Raw genomic sequence first — 23,982 nt, 5'->3', positions numbered from 1 at the left:
AAATAAATTGAGCATCATGGCTAGAAGTGACTAAATGTTGCCTAATCTTTCTCATCGAGAAATGACACAATTACAGCAACACAAAAAGGAACTCCACCGGACAAAGTTCAGTGCTCACAAGGAGCCTCATTCAACACACACGGTTCCATTCCCATTCATGCAAAGCACGAAAGTGTAAAACTTGGGAACATACTTGAGAGCAAAGATCACATTCAATCTCATTCAAGGCACGGATGTGAATGCAACGGGATGAAATTACTGAAATGATGCCTGCCCTCGAACTGTGATGATGGACTACCCGACTCGCCAATAATATTGGGTTCTGGTGTATTGAAATACAGGAGCTGCTGGATTTGTGTGTTTTCTTACCCCCTCACCATAGTTTGTCAAATGTTTAAACAACTGAACTTATATTCAAGGTTTGATTCTCTTCATATGTTTTACTGGTTTACATTTGTCTCAGCAACCTGTTGAATGATTCTTCTGCTTTCAAAACAAAATGACAACAGGATGAATGCACACACTTGAAAATACAATACATGCAATGTTATGCATCATAGTGATGCAACCTCCTTTCAGTTTCATACTGCATGTCAATTGAAATCCTTACTGAAATGCACACCTTCTCAAGATTGCGCTTGACTGGCGTGTCAGGCACTCAATTACAGCTGTTTTATCAAGACAATGTGTTCGTTTTGTAATATATAGTTCCGGTCTGGTGTGGCACCCCAGCTAACGCACAACGTTGCCACAATGTTGCCACAACGTGGCGTGTTAGCAGGGACTGTCTGCGGCGCGCTGGTGTGTCCCAGGCTTTAGAGAAGAGAGACAGTTCAACTGTAAGTATGAACGGCAGAAACGGATATTGCCTTCCCTTTAAGTAGAGCGTCAGGGACAGCCTTCCTGGCTTACGGCCATACTAGCCTGAATACGCCCGATCTCGTCCGATCTCGGAAGCTAAGCAGGCTCGTTCCTGGTCAGTACTTGCATGGGAGACCGCCTGGGAATACCAGGTGCTGTAAGCTTTTGCATCTTTTACACACCAGAGGGCGACAAATCACGAGTTTTAACTTTGGATACACGCAATTTCATCATTATTTCAGATTTGACTTCCCCAAATACACAGGCATACAATAGATCTTGTTCTCCAACGTAAACGGTCCCTAGTAACTAGGGTACATTCGTAAATAAATTGAGCATCATGGCTAGAAGTGACTAAATGTTGCCTAATCTTTCTCATCGAGAAATGACACAATTACAGCAACACAAAAAGGAACTCCACCGGACAAAGTTCAGTGCTCACAAGGAGCCTCATTCAACACACACGGTTCCATTCCCATTCATGCAAAGCACGAAAGTGTAAAACTTGGGAACATACTTGAGAGCAAAGATCACATTCAATCTCATTCAAGGCACGGATGTGAATGCAACGGGATGAAATTACTGAAATGATGCCTGCCCTCGAACTGTGATGATGGACTACCCGACTCGCCAATAATATTGGGTTCTGGTGTATTGAAATACAGGAGCTGCTGGATTTGTGTGTTTTCTTACCCCCTCACCATAGTTTGTCAAATGTTTAAACAACTGAACTTATATTCAAGGTTTGATTCTCTTCATATGTTTTACTGGTTTACATTTGTCTCAGCAACCTGTTGAATGATTCTTCTGCTTTCAAAACAAAATGACAACAGGATGAATGCACACACTTGAAAATACAATACATGCAATGTTATGCATCATAGTGATGCAACCTCCTTTCAGTTTCATACTGCATGTCAATTGAAATCCTTACTGAGATGCACACCTTCTCAAGATTGCGCTTGACAGGCGTGTCAGGCACTCAATTACAGCTGTTTTATCAAGACAATGTGTTCGTTTTGTAAAATATAGTTCCGGTCTGGAGTGGCACCCCAGCTAACGCACAACGTTGCCACAACGTTTCGTGTTAGCAGGGACTGTCTGCGGCGCGCTGGTGTGTCCCGGACTTTAGAGTAGAGAGACAGTTCAACTGCAAGTATGAGCGGCAGAAACGGATATTGCCTTCCCTTTATGTAGAGCATCAGGGACAGCTTGCCTGGCTTACGGCCATACTAGCCTGAATACGCCCGATCTCGTCCGATCTCGGAAGCTAAGCAGGCTCCGGCCTGGTCAGTACTTGGATGGGAGACTGCCTGGGAATACCAGGTGCTGTAAGCTTTTCCATCTTTTACACACCAGAGGGCGACAAATCACGAGTTTTAACTTTGGATACACGCAATTTCATCATTATTTCAGATTTGACTTCCCCAAATACACAGGCATACAATAGATCTTGTTCTCCAACGTAAACGGTCCCTAGTAACTAGGGTACATTCGTAAATAAATTGAGCATCATGGCTAGAAGTGACTAAATGTTGCCTAATCTTTCTCATCGAGAAATGACACAATTACAGCAACACAAAAAGGAACTCCACCGGACAAAGTTCAGTGCTCACAAGGAGCCTCATTCAACACACACGGTTCCATTCCCATTCATGCAAGGCACGAAAGTGTAAAACTTGGGAACATACTTGAGAGCAAAGATCACATTCAATCTCATTCAAGGCACGGATGTGAATGCAACGGGATGAAATTACTGAAATGATGCCTGCCCTCGAACTGTGATGATGGACTACCCGACTCGCCAATAATATTGGGTTCTGGTGTATTGAAATACAGGAGCTGCTGGATTTGTGTGTTTTCTTACCCCCTCACCATAGTTTGTCAAATGTTTAAACAACTGAACTTATATTCAAGGTTTGTTTCTCTTCATATGTTTTACTGGTTTACATTTGTCTCAGCAACCTGTTGAATGATTCTTCTGCTTTCAAAACAAAATGACAACAGGATGAATGCACACACTTGAAAATACAATACATGCAATGTTTTGCATCATAGTGAAGCAACCTCCTTTCAGTTTCATACTGCATGTCAATTGAAATCCTTACTAAAATGCACACCTTCTCAAGATTGCGCTTTACTGGCGTGTCAGGAACTCAATTACAGCTGTATTATCAAGACAATGTGTTCGTTTTGTAAAATATAGTTCCGGTCTGGTGTGGCACCCCAGCTAACGCACAACGTTGCCACAACGTTTCGTGTTAGCAGGGACTGTCTGCGGCGCGCTGGTGTGTCCCGGACTTTAGAGTAGAGAGACAGTTCAACAGCAAGTATGAGCGACAGAAACGGATATTGCCTTCCCTTTAAGTAGAGCGTCAGGGACAGCTTCCCTGGCTTACGGCCATACTAGCCTGAATACGCCCGATCTCGTCCGATCTTGGAAGCTAAGCAGGCTCGGGCCTGGTCAGTACTTGGATGGGAGACCGCCTGGGAATACCAGGTGCTGTAAGTTTTGCATCTTTTACACACCAGAGGGCAACAAATCACGAGTTTTAACTTTGGATACACGCAATTTCATCATTATTTCAGATTTGACTTCCCCAAATACACAGGCATACAATAGATCTTGTTCTCCAACGTAAACGGTCCCTAGTAACTAGGGTACATTCGTAAATAAATTGAGCATCATGGCTAGAAGTGACTAAATGTTGCCTAATCTTTCTCATCGAGAAATGACACAATTACAGCAACACAGAAAGGAACTCCACCGGACAAAGTTCAGTGCTCACAAGGAGCCTCATTCAACACACACGGTTCCATTCCCATTCATGCAAAGCACGAAAGTGTAAAACTTGGGAACATACTTGAGAGCAAAGATCACATTCAATCTCATTCAAGGCACGGATGTGAATGCAACGGGATGAAATTACTGAAATGATGCCTGCCCTCGAACTGTGATGATGGACTACCCGACTCGCCAATAATATTGGGTTCTGGTGTATTGAAATACAGGAGCTGCTGGATTTGTGTGTTTTCTTACCCCCTCACCATAGTTTGTCAAATGTTTATACAACTGAACTTATATTCAAGGTTTGTTTCTCTTCATATGTTTTACTGGTTTACATTTGTCTCATCAACCTGTTGAATGATTCTTCTGCTTTCAAAACAAAATGACAACAGGATGAATGCACACACTTGAAAATACAATACATGCAATGTTATGCATCATAGTGATGCAACCTCCTTTCAGTTTCATACTGCATGTCAATTGAAATCCTTACTGAAATGCACACCTTCTCAAGATTGCGCTTGACTGGCGTGTCAGGCACTCAATTACAGCTGTTTTATCAAGACAATGTGTTCGTTTTGTAAAATATAGTTCCGGTCTGGTGTGGCACCCCAGCTAACGCACAACGTTGCCACAACGTTTCGTGTTAGCAGGGACTGTCTGCGGCGCGCTGGTGTGTCCCGGACTTTAGAGTAGAGAGACAGTTCAACTGCAAGTATGAGCGGCAGAAACGGATATTGCCTTCCCTTTAAGTAGAGCGTCAGGGACAGCTTCCCCGGCTTACGGCCATACTAGCCTGAATACGCCCGATCTCGTCCGATCTCGGAAGCTAAGCAGGCTCGGGCCTGGTCAGTACTTGGATGGGAGACCGCCTGGGAATACCAGGTGCTGTAAGCTTTTGCATCTTTTACACACCAGAGGGCGACAAATCACGAGTTTTAACTTTGGATACACGCAATTTCATCATTATTTCAGATTTGACTTCCCCAAATACACAGGCATACAATAGATCTTGTTCTCCAACGTAAACGGTCCCTAGTAACTAGGGTACATTCGTAAATAAATTGAGCATCATGGCTAGAAGTGACTAAATGTTGCCTAATCTTTCTCATCGAGAAATGACACAATTACAGCAACACAAAAAGGAACTCCACCGGACAAAGTTCAGTGCTCACAAGGAGCCTCATTCAACACACACGGTTCCATTCCCATTCATGCAAAGCACGAAAGTGTAAAACTTGGGAACATACTTGAGAGCAAAGATCACATTCAATCTCATTCAAGGCACGGATGTGAATGCAACGGGATGAAATTACTGAAATGATGCCTGCCCTCGAACTGTTATGATGGACTACCCGACTCGCCAATAATATTGGGTTCTGGTGTATTGAAATACAGGAGCTGCTGGATTTGTGTGTTTTCTTACCCCCTCACCATAGTTTGTCAAATGTTTAAACAACTGAACTTATATTCAAGGTTTGTTTCTCTTCATATGTTTTACTGGTTTACATTTGTCTCAGCAACCTGTTGAATGATTCTTCTGCTTTCAAAACAAAATGACAACAGGATGAATGCACACACTTGAAAATACAATACATGCAATGTTATGCATCATAGTGATGCAACCTCCTTTCAGTTTCATACTGCATGTCAATTGAAATCCTTACTGAAATGCACACCTTCTCAAGATTGCGCTTGACTGGCGTGTCAGGCACTCAATTACAGCTGTATTATCAAGACAATGTGTTCGTTTTGTAAAATATAGTTCCGGTCTGGTGTGGCACCCCAGTTAACGCACAACGTTGCCACAACGTTTCGTGTTAGCAGGGACTGTCTGCGGCGCGCTGGTGTGTCCCGGACTTTAGAGTAGAGAGACAGTTCAACTGCAAGTATGAGCGGCAGAAACGGATATTGCCTTCCCTTTAAGTAGAGCATCAGGGACAGCCTCTCCGGCTTACGGCCATACTAGCCTGAATACGCCCGATCTCGTCCGATCTCGGAAGCTAAGCAGGCTCCGGCCTGGTCAGTACTTGGATGGGAGACCGCCTGGGAATACCAGGTGCTGTAAGCTTTTGCATCTTTTACACACCAGAGGGCGACAAATCACGAGTTTTAACTTTGGATACACGCAATTTCATCATTATTTCAGATTTGACTTCCCCAAATACACAGGCATACAATAGATCTTGTTCTCCAATGTAAACGGTCCCTAGTAACTAGGGTACATTCGTAAATAAATTGAGCATCATGGCTAGAAGTGACTAAATGTTGCCTAATCTTTCTCATCGAGAAATGACACAATTACAGCAACACAAAAAGGAACTCCACCGGACAAAGTTCAGTGCTCACAAGGAGCCTCATTCAACACACACGGTTCCATTCCCATTCATGCAAAGCACGAAAGTGTAAAACTTGGGAACATACTTGAGAGCAAAGATCACATTCAATCTCATTCAAGGCACGGATGTGAATGCAACGGGATGAAATTACTGAAATGATGCCTGCCCTCGAACTGTGATGATGGACTACCCGACTCGCCAATAATATTGGGTTCTGGTGTATTGAAATACAGGAGCTGCTGGATTTGTGTGTTTTCTTACCCCCTCACCATAGTTTGTCAAATGTTTAAACAACTGAACTTATATTCAAGGTTTGTTTCTCTTCATATGTTTTACTGGTTTACATTTGTCTCAGCAACCTGTTGAATGATTCTTCTGCTTTCAAAACAAAATGACAACAGGATGAATGCACACACTTGAAAATACAATACATGCAATGTTATGCATCATAGTGATGCAACCTCCTTTCAGTTTCATACTGCATGTCAATTGAAATCCTTACTGAAATGCACACCTTCTCAAGATTGCGCTTGACTGGCGTGTCAGGCACTCAATTACAGCTGTTTTATCAAGACAATGTGTTCGTTTTGTAAAATATAGTTCCGGTCTGGTGTGGCACCCCAGCTAACGCACAACGTTGCCACAACGTTTCGTGTTAGCAGGGACTGTCTGCGGCGCGCTGGTGTGTCCCGGACTTTAGAGTAGAGAGACAGTTCAACTGCAAGTATGAGCGGCAGAAACGGATATTGCCTTCCCTTTAAGTAGAGCGTCAGGGACAGCTTCCCCGGCTTACGGCCATACTAGCCTGAATACGCCCGATCTCGTCCGATCTCGGAAGCTAAGCAGGCTCGGGCCTGGTCAGTACTTGGATGGGAGACCGCCTGGGAATACCAGGTGCTGTAAGCTTTTGCATCTTTTACACACCAGAGGGCGACAAATCACGAGTTTTAACTTTGGATACACGCAATTTCATCATTATTTCAGATTTGACTTCCCCAAATACACAGGCATACAATAGATCTTGTTCTCCAACGTAAACGGTCCCTAGTAACTAGGGTACATTCGTAAATAAATTGAGCATCATGGCTAGAAGTGACTAAATGTTGCCTAATCTTTCTCATCGAGAAATGACACAATTACAGCAACACAAAAAGGAACTCCACCGGACAAAGTTCAGTGCTCACAAGGAGCCTCATTCAACACACACGGTTCCATTCCCATTCATGCAAAGCACGAAAGTGTAAAACTTGGGAACATACTTGAGAGCAAAGATCACATTCAATCTCATTCAAGGCACGGATGTGAATGCAACGGGATGAAATTACTGAAATGATGCCTGCCCTCGAACTGTGATGATGGACTACCCGACTCGCCAATAATATTGGGTTCTGGTGTATTGAAATACAGGAGCTGCTGGATTTGTGTGTTTTCTTACCCCCTCACCATAGTTTGTCAAATGTTTAAACAACTGAACTTATATTCAAGGTTTGTTTCTCTTCATATGTTTTACTGGTTTACATTTGTCTCAGCAACCTGTTGAATGATTCTTCTGCTTTCAAAACAAAATGACAACAGGATGAATGCACACACTTGAAAATACAATACATGCAATGTTATGCATCATAGTGATGCAACCTCCTTTCAGTTTCATACTGCATGTCAATTGAAATCCTTACTGAAATGCACACCTTCTCAAGATTGCGCTTGACGGGCGTGTCAGGCACTCAATTACAGCTGTTTTATCAAGACAATGTGTTCGTTTTGTAATATATAGTTCCGGTCTGGTGTGGCACCCCAGCTAACGCACAACGTTGCCACAATGTTGCCACAACGTGGCGTGTTAGCAGGGACTGTCTGCGGCGCGCTGGTGTGTCCCGGGCTTTAGAGTAGAGAGACAGTTCAACTGTAAGTATGAACGGCAGAAACGGATATTGCCTTCCCTTTAAGTAGAGCGTCAGGGACAGCCTCACTGGCTTACGGCCATACTAGCCTGAATACGCCCGATCTCGTCCGATCTCGGAAGCTAAGCAGGCTCGGGCCTGGTCAGTACTTGGATGGGAGACCGCCTGGGAATACCTGGTGCTGTAAGCTTTTGCATCTTTTACACACCAGAGGGCGACAAATCACGAGTTTTAACTTTGGATACACGCAATTTCATCATTATTTCAGATTTGACTTCCCCAAATACACAGGCATACAATAGATCTTGTTCTCCAACGTAAACGGTCCCTAGTAACTAGGGTACATTCGTAAATAAATTGAGCATCATGGCTAGAAGTGACTAAATGTTGCCTAATCTTTCTCATCGAGAAATGACACAATTACAGCAACACAAAAAGGAACTCCACCGGACAAAGTTCAGTGCTCACAAGGAGCCTCATTCAACACACACGGTTCCATTCCCATTCATGCAAAGCACGAAAGTGTAAAACTTGGGAACATACTTGAGAGCAAAGATCACATTCAATCTCATTCAAGGCACGGATGTGAATGCAACGGGATGAAATTACTGAAATGATGCCTGCCCTCGAACTGTGATGATGGACTACCCGACTCGCCAATAATATTGGGTTCTGGTGTATTGAAATACAGGAGCTGCTGGATTTGTGTGTTTTCTTACCCCCTCACCATAGTTTGTCAAATGTTTAAACAACTGAACTTATATTCAAGGTATGTTTCTCTTCATATGTTTTACTGGTTTACATTTGTCTCAGCAACCTGTTGAATGATTCTTCTGCTTTCAAAACAAAATGACAACAGGATGAATGCACACACTTGAAAATACAATACATGCAATGTTATGCATCATAGTGATGCAACCTCCTTTCAGTTTCATACTGCATGTCAATTGAAATCCTTACTGAAATGCACACCTTCTCAAGATTGCGCTTGACTGGCGTGTCAGGCACGCAATTACAGCTGTTTTATCAAGACAATGTGTTCGTTTTGTAATATATAGTTCCGGTCTGGTGTGGCACCCCAGCTAACGCACAACGTTGCCACAATGTTGCCACAATGTGGCATGTAAGCAGGGACTGGCTGCAGCGCGCTGGTGTGTCCCGGGCTTTAGAGTAGAGAGACAGTTCAACTGCAAGTATGAGCGGCAGAAACGGATATTGCCGTCCCTTTAAGTAGAGCGTCAGGGACAGCCTTCCTGGCTTACGGCCATACTACCCTGAATACGCCCGATCTCGGAAGCTAAGCAGGCTCGTGCCTGGTCAGTACTTGGATGGGAGACAGCCTGGGAATACCAGGTGCTGTAAGCTTTTGCATCTTTTACACACCAAAGGGCGACAAATCACGAGTTTTAACTTTGGATACACGCAATTTCATCATTATTTCAGATTTGACTTCCCCAAATACACAGGCATACAATAGATCTTGTTCTCCAACGTAAACGGTCCCTAGTAACTAGTGTACATTTGTAAATAAATTGAGCATCATGGCTAGAAGTGACTAAATGTTGCCTAATCTTTCTCATCGAGAAATGACACAATTACAGCAACACAAAAAGGAACTCCACCGGACAAAGTTCAGTGCTCACAAGGAGCCTCATTCAACACACACGGTTCCATTCCCATTCATGCAAAGCACGAAAGTGTAAAACTTGGGAACATACTTGAGAGCAAAGATCACATTCAATCTCATTCAAGGCACGGATGTGAATGCAACGGGATGAAATTACTGAAATGATGCCTGCCCTCGAACTGTGATGATGGACTACCCGACTCGCCAATAATATTGGGTTCTGGTGTATTGAAATACAGGAGCTGCTGGATTTGTGTGTTTTCTTACCCCCTCACCATAGTTTGTCAAATGTTTAAACAACTGAACTTATATTCAAGGTTTGTTTCTCTTCATATGTTTTACTGGTTTACATTTGTCTCAGCAACCTGTTGAATGATTCTTCTGCTTTCAAAACAAAATGACAACAGGATGAATGCACACACTTGAAAATACAATACATGCAATGTTATGCATCATAGTGATGCAACCTCCTTTCAGTTTCATACTGCATGTCAATTGAAATCCTTACTGAAATGCACACCTTCTCAAGATTGCGCTTGACTGGCATGTCAGGCACTCAATTACAGCTGTATTATCAAGACAATGTGTTCGTTTTGTAAAATATAGTTCCGGTCTGGTGTGGCACCCCAGCTAACGCACAACGTTGCCACAACGTTTCGTGTTAGCAGGGACTGTCTGCGGCGCGCTGGTGTGTCCCGGACTTTAGAGTAGAGAGACAGTTCAACTGCAAGTATGAGCGGCAGAAACGGATATTGCCTTCCCTTTAAGTAGAGCGTCAGGGACAGCTTCCCTGGCTTACGGCCATACTAGCCTGAATACGCCCGATTTCGTCCGATCTCGGAAGCTAAGCAGGCTCGGGCCTGGTCAGTACTTGGATGGGAGACCGCCTGGGAATACCAGGTGCTGTAAGCTTTTGCATCTTTTACACACCAGAGGGCGACAAATCACGAGTTTTAACTTTGGATACACGCAATTTCATCATTATTTCAGATTTGACTTCCCCAAATACACAGGCATACAATAGATCTTGTTCTCCAACGTAAACGGTCCCTAGTAACTAGGGTACATTCGTAAATAAATTGAGCATCATGGCTAGAAGTGACTAAATGTTGCCTAATCTTTCTCATCGAGAAATGACACAATTACAGCAACACAAAAAGGAACTCCACCGGACAAAGTTCAGTGCTCACAAGGAGCCTCATTCAACACACACGGTTCCATTCCCATTCATGCAAAGCACGAAAGTGTAAAACTTGGGAACATACTTGAGAGCAAAGATCACATTCAATCTCATTCAAGGCACGGATGTGAATGCAACGGGATGAAATTACTGAAATGATGCCTGCCCTCGAACTGTGATGATGGACTACCCGACTCGCCAATAATATTGGGTTCTGGTGTATTGAAATACAGGAGCTGCTGGATTTGTGTGTTTTCTTACCCCCTCACCATAGTTTGTCAAATGTTTAAACAACTGAACTTATATTCAAGGTATGTTTCTCTTCATATGTTTTACTGGTTTACATTTGTCTCAGCAACCTGTTGAATGATTCTTCTGCTTTCAAAACAAAATGACAACAGGATGAATGCACACACTTGAAAATACAATACATGCAATGTTATGCATCATAGTGATGCAACCTCCTTTCAGTTTCATACTGCATGTCAATTGAAATCCTTACTGAAATGCACACCTTCTCAAGATTGCGCTTGACTGGCGTGTCAGGCACGCAATTACAGCTGTTTTATCAAGACAATGTGTTCGTTTTGTAATATATAGTTCCGGTCTGGTGTGGCACCCCAGCTAACGCACAACGTTGCCACAATGTTGCCACAACGTGGCATGTAAGAAGGGACTGGCTGCAGCGCGCTGGTGTGTCCCGGGCTTTAGAGTAGAGAGACAGTTCAACTGCAAGTATGAGCGGCAGAAACGGATATTGCCTTCCCTTTAAGTAGAGCGTCAGGGACAGCTTCCCTGGCTTACGGCCATACTAGCCTGAATACGCCCGATCTCAGAAGCTATGCAGGCTCGGGCCTGGTCAGTACTTGGATGGGAGACCGCCTGGGAATACCAGGTGCTGTAAGCTTTTGCATCTTTTACACACCAGAGGGCGACAAATCACGAGTTTTAACTTTGGATACACGCAATTTCATCATTATTTCAGATTTGACTTCCCCAAATACACAGGCATACAATAGATCTTGTTCTCCAACGTAAACGGTCCCTAGTAACTAGGGTACATTCGTAAATAAATTGAGCATCATGGCTAGAAGTGACTAAATGTTGCCTAATCTTTCTCATCGAGAAATGACACAATTACAGCAACACAAAAAGGAACTCCACCGGACAAAGTTCAGTGCTCACAAGGAGCCTCATTCAACACACACGGTTCCATTCCCATTCATGCAAAGCACGAAAGTGTAAAACTTGGGAACATACTTGAGAGCAAAGATCACATTCAATCTCATTCAAGGCACGGATGTGAATGCAACGGGATGAAATTACTGAAATGATGCCTGCCCTCGAACTGTGATGATGGACTACCCGACTCGCCAATAATATTGGGTTCTGGTGTATTGAAATACAGGAGCTGCTGGATTTGTGTGTTTTCTTACCCCCTCACCATAGTTTGTCAAATGTTTAAACAACTGAACTTATATTCAAGGTTTGTTTCTCTTCATATGTTTTACTGGTTTACATTTGTCTCAGCAACCTGTTGAATGATTCTTCTGCTTTCAAAACAAAATGACAACAGGATGAATGCACACACTTGAAAATACAATACATGCAATGTTATGCATCATAGTGATGCAACCTCCTTTCAGTTTCATACTGCATGTCAATTGAAATCCTTACTGAAATGCACACCTTCTCAAGATTGCGCTTGACTGGCGTGTCAGGCACTCAATTACAGCTGTTTTATCAAGAGAATGTGTTCGTTTTGTAATATATAGTTCCGGTCTGGTGTGGCACCCCAGCTAACGCACAACGTTGCCACAATGTTGCCACAACGTGGCGTGTTAGCAGGGACTGTCTGCGGCGCGCTGGTGTGTCCCGGGCTTTAGAGTAGAGAGACAGTTCAACTGCAAGTATGAACGGCAGAAACGGATATTGCCTTCCCTTTAAGTAGAGCGTCAGGGACAGCCTCCCTGGCTTACGGCCATACTAGCCTGAATACGCCCGATCTCGTCCGATCTCGGAAGCTAAGCAGGCTCGGGCCTGGTCAGTACTTGGATGGGAGAGCGCCTGGGAATACCAGGTGCTGTAAGCTTTTGCATCTTTTACACACCAGAGGGCGACAAATCACGAGTTTTAACTTTGGATACACGCAATTTCATCATTATTTCAGATTTGACTTCCCCAAATACACAGGCATACAATAGATCTTGTTCTCCAACGTAAACGGTCCCTAGTAACTAGGGTACATTCGTAAATAAATTGAGCATCATGGCTAGAAGTGACTAAATGTTGCCTAATCTTTCTCATCGAGAAATGACACAATTACAGCAACACAAAAAGGAACTCCACCGGACAATGTTCAGTGCTCACAAGGAGCTTCATTCAACACACACGGTTCCATTCCCATTCATGCAAATCACGAAAGTGTAAAACTTGGGAACATACTTGAGAGCAAAGATCACATTCAATCTCATTCAAGGCACGGATGTGAATGCAACGGGATGAAATTACTGAAATGATGCCTGCCCTCGAACTGTGATGATGGACTACCCGACTCGCCAATAATATTGGGTTCTGGTGTATTGAAATACAGGAGCTGCTGGATTTGTGTGTTTTCTTACCCCCTCACCATAGTTTGTCAAATGTTTAAACAACTGAACTTATATTCAAGGTTTGTTTCTCTTCATATGTTTTACTGGTTTACATTTGTCTCAGCAACCTGTTGAATGATTCTTCTGCTTTCAAAACAAAATGACAACAGGATGAATGCACACACTTGAAAATACAATACATGCAATGTTATGCATCATAGTGATGCAACCTCCTTTCAGTTTCATACTGCATGTCAATTGAAATCCTTACTGAAATGCACACCTTCTCAAGATTGCGCTTGACTGGCGTGTCAGGCACTCAATTACAGCTGTTTTATCAAGACAATGTGTTCGTTTTGTAATATATAGTTCCGGTCTGGTGTGGCACCCCAGCTAACGCACAACGTTGCCACAACGTTTCGTGTTAGCAGGGACTGTCTGCGGCGCGCTGGTGTGTCCCGGACTTTAGAGTAGAGAGACAGTTCAATTGCAAGTATGAGCGGAAGAAACGGATATTGCCTTCCCTTTAAGTAGAGCGTCAGGGACAGCCTCCCTGGCTTACGGCCATACTAGCCTGAATACGCCCGATCTCGTCCGATCTCGGAAGCTAAGCAGGCTCGGGCCTGGTCAGTACTTGGATGGGAGACCGCCTGGGAATACCAGGTGCTGTAAGCTTTTGCATCTTTTACACACCAGAGGGCGACAAATCACGAGTTTTAACTTTGGATACACGCAATTTCATCATTATTTCAGATTTGACTTCCCCAAATACACAGGCATACAATAGATCTTGTTCTCCAACGTAAACGATCCCTAGTAACTAGTGTACATTCGTAAATAAATTGAGCATCATGGCTAGAAGTGACTAAATGTTGCCTAATCTTTCTCATCGAGAAATGACACAATTACAGCAACACAAAAAGGAACTCCACCGGACAAAGTTCAGTGCTCACAAGGAGCCTAATTCAACACACACGGTTCCATTCCCATTCATGCAAAGCACGAAAGTGTAAAACTTGGGAAAATACTTGAGAGCAAAGATCACATTCAATCTCATTCAAGGCACGGATGTGAATGCAACGGGATGAAATTACTGAAATGATGCCTGCCCTCGAACTGTGATGATGGACTACCCGACTCGCCAATAATATTGGGTTCTGGTGTATTGAAATACAGGAGCTGCTGGATTTGTGTGTTTTCTTACCCCCTCACCATAGTTTGTCAAATGTTTAAACAACTGAACTTATATTCAAGGTTTGTTTCTCTTCATATGTTTTACTGGTTTACATTTGTCTCAGCAACCTGTTGAATGATTCTTCTGCTTTCAAAACAAAATGACAACAGGATGAATGCACACACTTGAAAATACAATACATGCAATGTTATGCATCCTCCTTTCAGTTTCATACTGCATGTCAATTGAAATCCTTACTGAAATGCACACCTTCTCAAGATTGCGCTTGACTGGCGTGTCAGGCACTCAATTACAGCTGTTTTATCAAGAGAATGTGTTCGTTTTGTAATATATAGTTCCGGTCTGGTGTGGCACCCCAGCTAACGCACAACGTTGCCACAATGTTGCCACAACGTGGCGTGTTAGCAGGGACTGTCTGCGGCGTGCTGGTGTGTCCCGGGCTTTAGAGTAGAGAGACAGTTCAACTGTAAGTATGAACGGCAGAAACGGATATTGCCTTCCCTTTAAGTAGAGCGTCAGGGACAGCCTCCCTGGCTTACGGCCATACTAGCCTGAATACGCCCGATCTCGTCCGATCTCGGAAGCTAAGCAGGCTCGGGCCTGGTCAGTACTTGGATGGGAGACCGCCTGGGAATACCAGGTGCTGTAAGCTTTTGCATCTTTTACACACCAGAGGGCGACAAATCACAAGTTTTAACTTTGGATACACGCAATTTCATCATTATTTCAGATTTGACTTCCCCAAATACACAGGCATAGAATAGATCTTGTTCTCCAACGTAAACGGTCCCTAGTAACTAGGGTACATTCGTAAATAAATTGAGCATCATGGCTAGAAGTGACTAAATGTTGCCTAATCTTTCTCATCGAGAAATGACACAATTACAGCAACACAAAAAGGAACTCCACCGGACAAAGTTCAGTGCTCACAAGGAGCTTCATTCAACACACACGGTTCCATTCCCATTCATGCAAAGCACGAAAGTGTAAAACTTGGGAACATACTTGAGAGCAAAGATCACATTCAATCTCATTCAAGGCACGGATGTGAATGCAACGGGATGAAATTACTGAAATGATGCCTGCCCTCGAACTGTGATGATGGACTACCCGACTCGCCAATAATATTGGGTTCTGGTGTATTGAAATACAGGAGCTGCTGGATTTGTGTGTTTTCTTACCCCCTCACCATAGTTTGTCAAATGTTTAAACAACTGAACTTATATTCAAGGTTTGTTTCTCTTCATATGTTTTACTGGTTTACATTTGTCTCAGCAACCTGTTGAATGATTCTTCTGCTTTCAAAACAAAATGACAACAGGATGAATGCACACACTTGAAAATACAATACATGCAATGTTATGCATCATAGTGATGCAACCTCCTTTCAGTTTCATACTGCATGTCAATTGAAATCCTTACTGAAATGCACACCTTCTCAAGATTGCGCTTGACTGGCGTGTCAGGCACTCAATTACAGCTGTTTTATCAAGACAATGTGTTCGTTTTGTAAAATATAGTTCCGGTCTGGTGTGGCACCCCAGCTAACGCACAACGTTGCCACAACGTTTCGTGTTAGCAGGGACTGTCTGCAGCGTGCTGGTGTGTCCCGGACTTTAGAGTAGAGAGACAGTTCAACTGCAAGTATGAGCGGCAGAAACGGATATTGCCTTCCCTTTAAGTAGAGGGTCAAGGACAGCCTCCCTGGCTTACGGCCATACTAGCCTGAATACGCCCGATCTCGTCCGATCTCGGAAGCCAAGCAGGCTCGGGCCTGGTCAGTACTTGGATGGGAGACCGCCTGGGAATACCAGGTGCTGTAAGCTTTTGCATCTTTTACACACCAGAGGGCGACAAATCACGAGTTTTAACTTTGGATACACGCAATTTCATCATTATTTCAGATTTTACTTCCCCAAATACACAGGCATACAATAGATCTTGTTCTCCAACGTAAACGGTCCCTAGTAACTAGGGTACATTCGTAAATAAATTGAGCATCATGGCTAGAAGTGACTAAATGTTGCCTAATCTTTCTCATCGAGAAATGACACAATTACAGCAACACAAAAAGGAACTCCACCGGACAAAGTTCAGTGCTCACAAGGAGCCTCATTCAACACACACGGTTCCATTCCCATTCATGCAAAGCACGAAAGTGTAAAACTTGGGAACATACTTGAGAGCAAAGATCACATTCAATCTCATTCAAGGCACGGATGTGAATGCAACGGGATGAAATTACTGAAATGATGCCTGCCCTCGAACTGTGATGATGGACTACCCGACTCGCCAATAATATTGGGTTCTGGTGTATTGAAATACAGGAGCTGCTGGATTTGTGTGTTTTCTTACCCCCTCACCATAGTTTGTCAAATGTTTAAACAACTGAACTTATATTCAAGGTTTGTTTCTCTTCATATGTTTTACTGGTTTACATTTGTCTCAGCAACCTGTTGAATGATTCTTCTGCTTTCAAAACAAAATGACAACAGGATGAATGCACACACTTGAAAATACAATACATGCAATGTTATGCATCATAGTGATGCAACCTCCTTTCAGTTTCATACTGCATGTCAATTGAAATCCTTACTGAAATGCACACCTTCTCAAGATTGCGCTTGACTGGCGTGTCAGGCACTCAATTACAGCTGTTTTATCAAGACAATGTGTTCGTTTTGTAATATATAGTTCCGGTCTGGTGTGGCACCCCAGCTAACGCACAACGTTGCCACAATGTTGCCACAACGTGGCGTGTTAGCAGGGACTGTCTGCGGCGCGCTGGTGTGTCCCGGGCTTTAGAGTAGAGAGACAGTTCAACTGTAAGTATGAACGGCAGAAACGGATATTGCCTTCCCTTTAAGTAGAGCGTCAGGGACAGCCTCCCTGGCTTACGGCCTACTAGCCTGAATACGCCCGATCTCGTCCGATCTCGGAAGCTAAGCAGGCTCGGGCCTGGTCAGTACTTGGATGGGAGACCGCCTGGGAATACCAGGTGCTGCAAGCTTTTGCATCTTTTACACACCAGAGGGCGACAAATCACGATTTTTAACTTTGGATACACGCAATTTCATCATTATTTCAGATTTGACTTCCCCAAATACACAGGCATACAATAGATCTTGTTCTCCAACGTAAACGGTCCCTAGTAACTAGGGTACATTCGTAAATAAATTGAGCATCATGGCTAGAAGTGACTAAATGTTGCCTAATCTTTCTCATCGAGAAATGACACAATTACAGCAACACAAAAAGGAACTCCACCGGACAAAGTTCAGTGCTCACAAGGAGCCTCATTCAACACACACGGTTCCATTCCCATTCATGCAAAGCACGAAAGTGTAAAACTTGGGAACATACTTGAGAGCAAAGATCACATTCAATCTCATTCAAGGCACGGATGTGAATGCAACGGGATGAAATTACTGAAATGATGCCTGCCCTCGAACTGTGATGATGGACTACCCGACTCGCCAATAATATTGGGTTCTGGTGTATTGAAATACAGGAGCTGCTGGATTTGTGTGTTTTCTTACCCCCTCACCATAGTTTGTCAAATGTTTAAACAACTGAACTTATATTCAAGGTTTGTTTCTCTTCATATGTTTTACTGGTTTACATTTGTCTCAGCAACCTCAGCAAAAATGATTCTTCTGCTTTCAAAACAAAATGACAACAGGATGAATGCACACACTTGAAAATACAATACATGCAATGTTATGCATCATAGTGATGCAACCTCCTTTCAGTTTCATACTGCATGTCAATTGAAATCCTTACTGAAATGCACACCTTCTCAAGATTGCGCTTGACTGGCGTGTCAGGCACTCAATTACAGCTGTTTTATCAAGACAATGTGTTCGTTTTGTAATATATAGTTCCGGTCTGGTGTGGCACCCCAGCTAACGCACAACGTTGCCACAATGTTGCCACAACGTGGCGTGTTAGCAGGGACTGGCTGCGGCGCGCTGGTGTGTCCCGGGCTTTAGAGTAGAGATACAGTTCAACTGCAAGTATGACCGGCAGAAACGGATATTGCCTTCCCTTTAAGTAGAGCGTCAGGGACAGCCTCCCTGGCTTACGGCCATACTAGCCTGAATACGCCCGATCTCGTCCGATCTCGGAAGCCAAGCAGGCTTGGGCCTGGTCATTACTTGGATGGGAGACCGCCTGGGAATACCAGGTGCTGTAAGCTTTTGCACCTTTTACACACCAGAGGGCGACAAATCACGAGTTTTAACTTTGGATACACACAATTTCATCATTATTTCAGATTTTACTTCCCCAAATACACAGGCATACAATAGATCTTGTTCTCCAACGTAAACGGTCCCTAGTAACTAGGGTACATTCGTAAATAAATTGAGCATCATGGCTAGAAGTGACTAAATGTTGCCTAATCTTTCTCATCGAGAAATGACACAATTACAGCAACACAAAAAGGAACTCCACCGGACAAAGTTCAGTGCTCACAAGGAGCCTCATTCAACACACACGGTTCCATTCCCATTCATGCAAAGCACGAAAGTGTAAAACTTGGGAACATACTTGAGAGCAAAGATCACATTCAATCTCATTCACGGCACGGATGTGAATGCAACGGGATGAAATTACTGAAATGATGCCTGCCCTCGAACTGTGATGATGGACTACCCGACACGCCAATAATATTGGGTTCTGGTGTATTGAAATACAGGAGCTGCTGGATTTGTTTGTTTTCTTACCCCCTCACCATAGTTTGTCAAATGTTTAAACAACTGAACTTATATTCAAGGTTTGTTTCTCTTCATATGTTTTACTGGTTTACATTTGTCTCAGCAACCTGTTGAATGATTCTTCTGCTTTCAAAACAAAATGACAACAGGATGAATGCACACACTTGAAAATACAATACATGCAATGTTTTGCATCATAGTGATGCAACCTCCTTTCAGTTTCATACTGCATGTCAATTGAAATCCTTACTGAAATGCACACCTTCTCAAGATTTCGCTTGACTGGCGTGTCAGGCACTCAATTACAGCTGTTTTATCAAGACAAATGTGTTCGTTTTGTAAAATATAGTTCCGGTCTGGTGTGGCACCCCAGCTAACGCACAACGTTGCCACAACGTGGCATATTAGCAGGGACTGTCTGCGGCGCGCTGGTGTGTCCCGGGCTTTAGAGTAGAGAGACAGTTCAACTGTAAGTATGTACGGCAGAAACGGATATTGCCTTCCCTTTAAGTAGAGCTTCAGGGACAGCATTCCTGGCTTACGGCCATACTAGCCTGAATACGCCCGATCTCGTCCGATCTCGGAAGCTAAGCAGGCTCGGGCCTGGTCAGTACTTGGATGGGAGACCGCCTGGGAATACCAGGTGCTGTAAGCTTTTGCATCTTTTACACACCAGAGGGCGACAAATCACGAGTTTTAACTTTGGATACACGCAATTTCATCATTATTTCAGATTTGACTTCCCCAAATACACAGGCATACAATAGATCTTGTTCTCCAACGTAAACGGTCCCTAGTAACTAGGGTACATTCGTAAATAAATTGAGCATCATGGCTAGAAGTGACTAAATGTTGCCTAATCTTTCTCATCGAGAAATGACACAATTACAGCAACACAAAAAGGAACTCCACCGGACAAAGTTCAGTGCTCACAAGGAGCTTCATTCAACACACACGGTTCCATTCCCATTCATGCAAAGCACGAAAGTGTAAAACTTGGGAACATACTTGAGAGCAAAGATCACATTCAATCTCATTCAAGGCACGGATGTGAATGCAACGGGATGAAATTACTGAAATGATGCCTGCCCTCGAACTGTGATGATGGACTACCTGACTCGCCAATAATATTGGGTTCTGGTGTATTGAAATACAGGAGCTGCTGGATTTGTGTGTTTTCTTACCCCCTCACCATAGTTTGTCAAATGTTTAAACAACTGAACTTATATTCAAGGTTTGTTTCTCTTCATATGTTTTACTGGTTTACATTTGTCTCAGCAACCTGTTGAATGATTCTTCTGCTTTCAAAACAAAATGACAACAGGATGAATGCACACACTTGAAAATACAATACATGCAATGTTATGCATCATAGTGATGCAACCTCCTTTCAGTTTCATACTGCATGTCAATTGAAATCCTTACTGAAATGCACACCTTCTCAAGATTGCGCTTGACTGGCGTGTCAGGCACTCAATTACAGCTGTTTTATCAAGACAATGTGTTCGTTTTGTAAAATATAGTTCCGGTCTGGTGTGGCACCCCAGCTAACGCACAACGTTGCCACAACGTTTCGTGTTAGCAGGGACTGTCTGCAGCGTGCTGGTGTGTCCCGGACTTTAGAGTAGAGAGACAGTTCAACTGCAAGTATGAGCGGCAGAAACGGATATTGCCTTCCCTTTAAGTAGAGGGTCAAGGACAGCCTCCCTGGCTTACGGCCATACTAGCCTGAATACGCCCGATCTCGTCCGATCTCGGAAGCCAAGCAGGCTCGGGCCTGGTCAGTACTTGGATGGGAGACCACCTGGGAATACCAGGTGCTGTAAGCTTTTGCATCTTTTACACACCAGAGGGCGACAAATCACGAGTTTTAACTTTGGATACACGCAATTTCATCATTATTTCAGATTTTACTTCCCCAAATACACAGGCATACAATAGATCTTGTTCTCCAACGTAAACGGTCCCTAGTAACTAGGGTACATTCGTAAATAAATTGAGCATCATGGCTAGAAGTGACTAAATGTTGCCTAATCTTTCTCATCGAGAAATGACACAATTACAGCAACACAAAAAGGAACTCCACCGGACAAAGTTCAGTGCTCACAAGGAGCCTCATTCAACACACACGGTTCCATTCCCATTCATGCAAAGCACGAAAGTGTAAAACTTGGGAACATACTTGAGAGCAAAGATCACATTCAATCTCATTCAAGGCACGGATGTGAATGCAACGGGATGAAATTACTGAAATGATGCCTGCCCTCGAACTGTGATGATGGACTACCCGACTCGCCAATAATATTGGGTTCTGGTGTATTGAAATACAGGAGCTGCTGGATTTGTGTGTTTTCTTACCCCCTCACCATAGTTTGTCAAATGTTTAAACAACTGAACTTATATTCAAGGTTTGTTTCTCTTCATATGTTTTACTGGTTTACATTTGTCTCAGCAACCTGTTGAATGATTCTTCTGCTTTCAAAACAAAATGACAACAGGATGAATGCACACACTTGAAAATACAATACATGCAATGTTATGCATCATAGTGATGCAACCTCCTTTCAGTTTCATACTGCATGTCAATTGAAATCCTTACTGAAATGCACACCTTCTCAAGATTGCGCTTGACTGGCGTGTCAGGCACTCAATTACAGCTGTTTTATCAAGACAATGTGTTCGTTTTGTAATATATAGTTCCGGTCTGGTGTGGCACCCCAGCTAACGCACAACGTTGCCACAATGTTGCCACAACGTGGCGTGTTAGCAGGGACTGTCTGCGGCGCGCTGGTGTGTCCCGGGCTTTAGAGTAGAGAGACAGTTCAACTGTAAGTATGAACGGCAGAAACGGATATTGCCTTCCCTTTAAGTAGAGCGTCAGGGACAGCCTCCCTGGCTTACGGCCTACTAGCCTGAATACGCCCGATCTCGTCCGATCTTGGAAGCTAAGCAGGCTCGGGCCTGGTCAGTACTTGGATGGGAGACCGCCTGGGAATACCAGGTGCTGCAAGCTTTTGCATCTTTTACACACCAGAGGGCGACAAATCACGATTTTTAACTTTGGATACACGCAATTTCATCATTATTTCAGATTTGACTTCCCCAAATACACAGGCATACAATAGATCTTGTTCTCCAACGTAAACGGTCCCTAGTAACTAGGGTACATTCGTAAATAAATTGAGCATCATGGCTAGAAGTGACTAAATGTTGCCTAATCTTTCTCATCGAGAAATGACACAATTACAGCAACACAAAAAGGAACTCCACCGGACAAAGTTCAGTGCTCACAAGGAGCCTCATTCAACACACACGGTTCCATTCCCATTCATGCAAAGCACGAAAGTGTAAAACTTGGGAACATACTTGAGAGCAAAGATCACATTCAATCTCATTCAAGGCACGGATGTGAATGCAACGGGATGAAATTACTGAAATGATGCCTGCCCTCGAACTGTGATGATGGACTACCCGACTCGCCAATAATATTGGGTTCTGGTGTATTGAAATACAGGAGCTGCTGGATTTGTGTGTTTTCTTACCCCCTCACCATAGTTTGTCAAATGTTTAAACAACTGAACTTATATTCAAGGTTTGTTTCTCTTCATATGTTTTACTGGTTTACATTTGTCTCAGCAACCTCAGCAAAAATGATTCTTCTGCTTTCAAAACAAAATGACAACAGGATGAATGCACACACTTGAAAATACAATACATGCAATGTTATGCATCATAGTGATGCAACCTCCTTTCAGTTTCATACTGCATGTCAATTGAAATCCTTACTGAAATGCACACCTTCTCAAGATTGCGCTTGACTGGCGTGTCAGGCACTCAATTACAGCTGTTTTATCAAGACAATGTGTTCGTTTTGTAATATATAGTTCCGGTCTGGTGTGGCACCCCAGCTAACGCACAACGTTGCCACAATGTTGCCACAACGTGGCGTGTTAGCAGGGACTGGCTGCGGCGCGCTGGTGTGTCCCGGGCTTTAGAGTAGAGATACAGTTCAACTGCAAGTATGACCGGCAGAAACGGATATTGCCTTCCCTTTAAGTAGAGCGTCAGGGACAGCCTCCCTGGCTTACGGCCATACTAGCCTGAATACGCCCGATCTCGTCCGATCTCGGAAGCCAAGCAGGCTTGGGCCTGGTCATTACTTGGATGGGAGACCGCCTGGGAATACCAGGTGCTGTAAGCTTTTGCACCTTTTACACACCAGAGGGCGACAAATCACGAGTTTTAACTTTGGATACACACAATTTCATCATTATTTCAGATTTTACTTCCCCAAATACACAGGCATACAATAGATCTTGTTCTCCAACGTAAACGGTCCCTAGTAACTAGGGTACATTCGTAAATAAATTGAGCATCATGGCTAGAAGTGACTAAATGTTGCCTAATCTTTCTCATCGAGAAATGACACAATTACAGCAACACAAAAAGGAACTCCACCGGACAAAGTTCAGTGCTCACAAGGAGCCTCATTCAACACACACGGTTCCATTCCCATTCATGCAAAGCACGAAAGTGTAAAACTTGGGAACATACTTGAGAGCAAAGATCACATTCAATCTCATTCACGGCACGGATGTGAATGCAACGGGATGAAATTACTGAAATGATGCCTGCCCTCGAACTGTGATGATGGACTACCCGACACGCCAATAATATTGGGTTCTGGTGTATTGAAATACAGGAGCTGCTGGATTTGTTTGTTTTCTTACCCCCTCACCATAGTTTGTCAAATGTTTAAACAACTGAACTTATATTCAAGGT

General features: G+C 43.5%; 18 non-coding genes and 2 pseudogenes across 18 annotated transcripts; all 20 read left to right on the top strand.

The window, feature by feature from the left end:
* Positions 1-906: 906 nt before the first annotated feature.
* LOC136741689 (5S ribosomal RNA) lies at positions 907-1,025 on the top strand. Its single transcript, XR_010814369.1, has one exon. It is a non-coding gene; the product is annotated as a 5S ribosomal RNA (ribosomal RNA).
* A 1,055-nt stretch (positions 1,026-2,080) lies between these two features.
* LOC136741642 (5S ribosomal RNA) lies at positions 2,081-2,199 on the top strand. Its single transcript, XR_010814326.1, has one exon. It is a non-coding gene; the product is annotated as a 5S ribosomal RNA (ribosomal RNA).
* Positions 2,200-3,254: 1,055 nt separating this feature from the next.
* On the top strand, positions 3,255-3,373 carry LOC136741610 (5S ribosomal RNA). Its single transcript, XR_010814295.1, has one exon. It is a non-coding gene; the product is annotated as a 5S ribosomal RNA (ribosomal RNA).
* A 1,054-nt stretch (positions 3,374-4,427) lies between these two features.
* LOC136741327 (5S ribosomal RNA) lies at positions 4,428-4,546 on the top strand. Its single transcript, XR_010814025.1, has one exon. It is a non-coding gene; the product is annotated as a 5S ribosomal RNA (ribosomal RNA).
* A 1,055-nt stretch (positions 4,547-5,601) lies between these two features.
* LOC136741550 (5S ribosomal RNA) lies at positions 5,602-5,720 on the top strand. The gene has a single exon (XR_010814237.1). It is a non-coding gene; the product is annotated as a 5S ribosomal RNA (ribosomal RNA).
* Positions 5,721-6,775: 1,055 nt separating this feature from the next.
* LOC136741326 (5S ribosomal RNA) lies at positions 6,776-6,894 on the top strand. The gene has a single exon (XR_010814024.1). It is a non-coding gene; the product is annotated as a 5S ribosomal RNA (ribosomal RNA).
* Positions 6,895-7,960: 1,066 nt separating this feature from the next.
* LOC136741417 (5S ribosomal RNA) lies at positions 7,961-8,079 on the top strand. The gene has a single exon (XR_010814110.1). It is a non-coding gene; the product is annotated as a 5S ribosomal RNA (ribosomal RNA).
* Positions 8,080-9,145: 1,066 nt separating this feature from the next.
* On the top strand, positions 9,146-9,254 carry LOC136741749 (uncharacterized; annotated as a pseudogene).
* A 1,055-nt stretch (positions 9,255-10,309) lies between these two features.
* Positions 10,310-10,428, top strand: LOC136741526 (5S ribosomal RNA). Its single transcript, XR_010814215.1, has one exon. It is a non-coding gene; the product is annotated as a 5S ribosomal RNA (ribosomal RNA).
* Positions 10,429-11,494: 1,066 nt separating this feature from the next.
* Positions 11,495-11,603, top strand: LOC136741745 (uncharacterized; annotated as a pseudogene).
* Positions 11,604-12,669: 1,066 nt separating this feature from the next.
* Positions 12,670-12,788, top strand: LOC136741626 (5S ribosomal RNA). Its single transcript, XR_010814311.1, has one exon. It is a non-coding gene; the product is annotated as a 5S ribosomal RNA (ribosomal RNA).
* A 1,055-nt stretch (positions 12,789-13,843) lies between these two features.
* LOC136741325 (5S ribosomal RNA) lies at positions 13,844-13,962 on the top strand. Its single transcript, XR_010814023.1, has one exon. It is a non-coding gene; the product is annotated as a 5S ribosomal RNA (ribosomal RNA).
* A 1,053-nt stretch (positions 13,963-15,015) lies between these two features.
* On the top strand, positions 15,016-15,134 carry LOC136741324 (5S ribosomal RNA). The gene has a single exon (XR_010814022.1). It is a non-coding gene; the product is annotated as a 5S ribosomal RNA (ribosomal RNA).
* Positions 15,135-16,189: 1,055 nt separating this feature from the next.
* LOC136741489 (5S ribosomal RNA) lies at positions 16,190-16,308 on the top strand. The gene has a single exon (XR_010814179.1). It is a non-coding gene; the product is annotated as a 5S ribosomal RNA (ribosomal RNA).
* Positions 16,309-17,374: 1,066 nt separating this feature from the next.
* On the top strand, positions 17,375-17,492 carry LOC136741694 (5S ribosomal RNA). The gene has a single exon (XR_010814374.1). It is a non-coding gene; the product is annotated as a 5S ribosomal RNA (ribosomal RNA).
* A 1,069-nt stretch (positions 17,493-18,561) lies between these two features.
* Positions 18,562-18,680, top strand: LOC136741630 (5S ribosomal RNA). Its single transcript, XR_010814314.1, has one exon. It is a non-coding gene; the product is annotated as a 5S ribosomal RNA (ribosomal RNA).
* Positions 18,681-19,736: 1,056 nt separating this feature from the next.
* LOC136741323 (5S ribosomal RNA) lies at positions 19,737-19,855 on the top strand. Its single transcript, XR_010814021.1, has one exon. It is a non-coding gene; the product is annotated as a 5S ribosomal RNA (ribosomal RNA).
* A 1,055-nt stretch (positions 19,856-20,910) lies between these two features.
* Positions 20,911-21,029, top strand: LOC136741462 (5S ribosomal RNA). Its single transcript, XR_010814154.1, has one exon. It is a non-coding gene; the product is annotated as a 5S ribosomal RNA (ribosomal RNA).
* Positions 21,030-22,095: 1,066 nt separating this feature from the next.
* On the top strand, positions 22,096-22,213 carry LOC136741711 (5S ribosomal RNA). The gene has a single exon (XR_010814388.1). It is a non-coding gene; the product is annotated as a 5S ribosomal RNA (ribosomal RNA).
* Positions 22,214-23,282: 1,069 nt separating this feature from the next.
* Positions 23,283-23,401, top strand: LOC136741629 (5S ribosomal RNA). Its single transcript, XR_010814313.1, has one exon. It is a non-coding gene; the product is annotated as a 5S ribosomal RNA (ribosomal RNA).
* The last annotated feature ends 581 nt before the right edge of the window (positions 23,402-23,982 follow it).

This window comes from Amia ocellicauda, unplaced genomic scaffold, assembly GCF_036373705.1.
Source record: "Amia ocellicauda isolate fAmiCal2 unplaced genomic scaffold, fAmiCal2.hap1 HAP1_SCAFFOLD_68, whole genome shotgun sequence".
NCBI lineage: Eukaryota > Metazoa > Chordata > Actinopteri > Amiiformes > Amiidae > Amia > Amia ocellicauda.
This window is presented reverse-complemented; position numbering and strand designations above follow the sequence as displayed.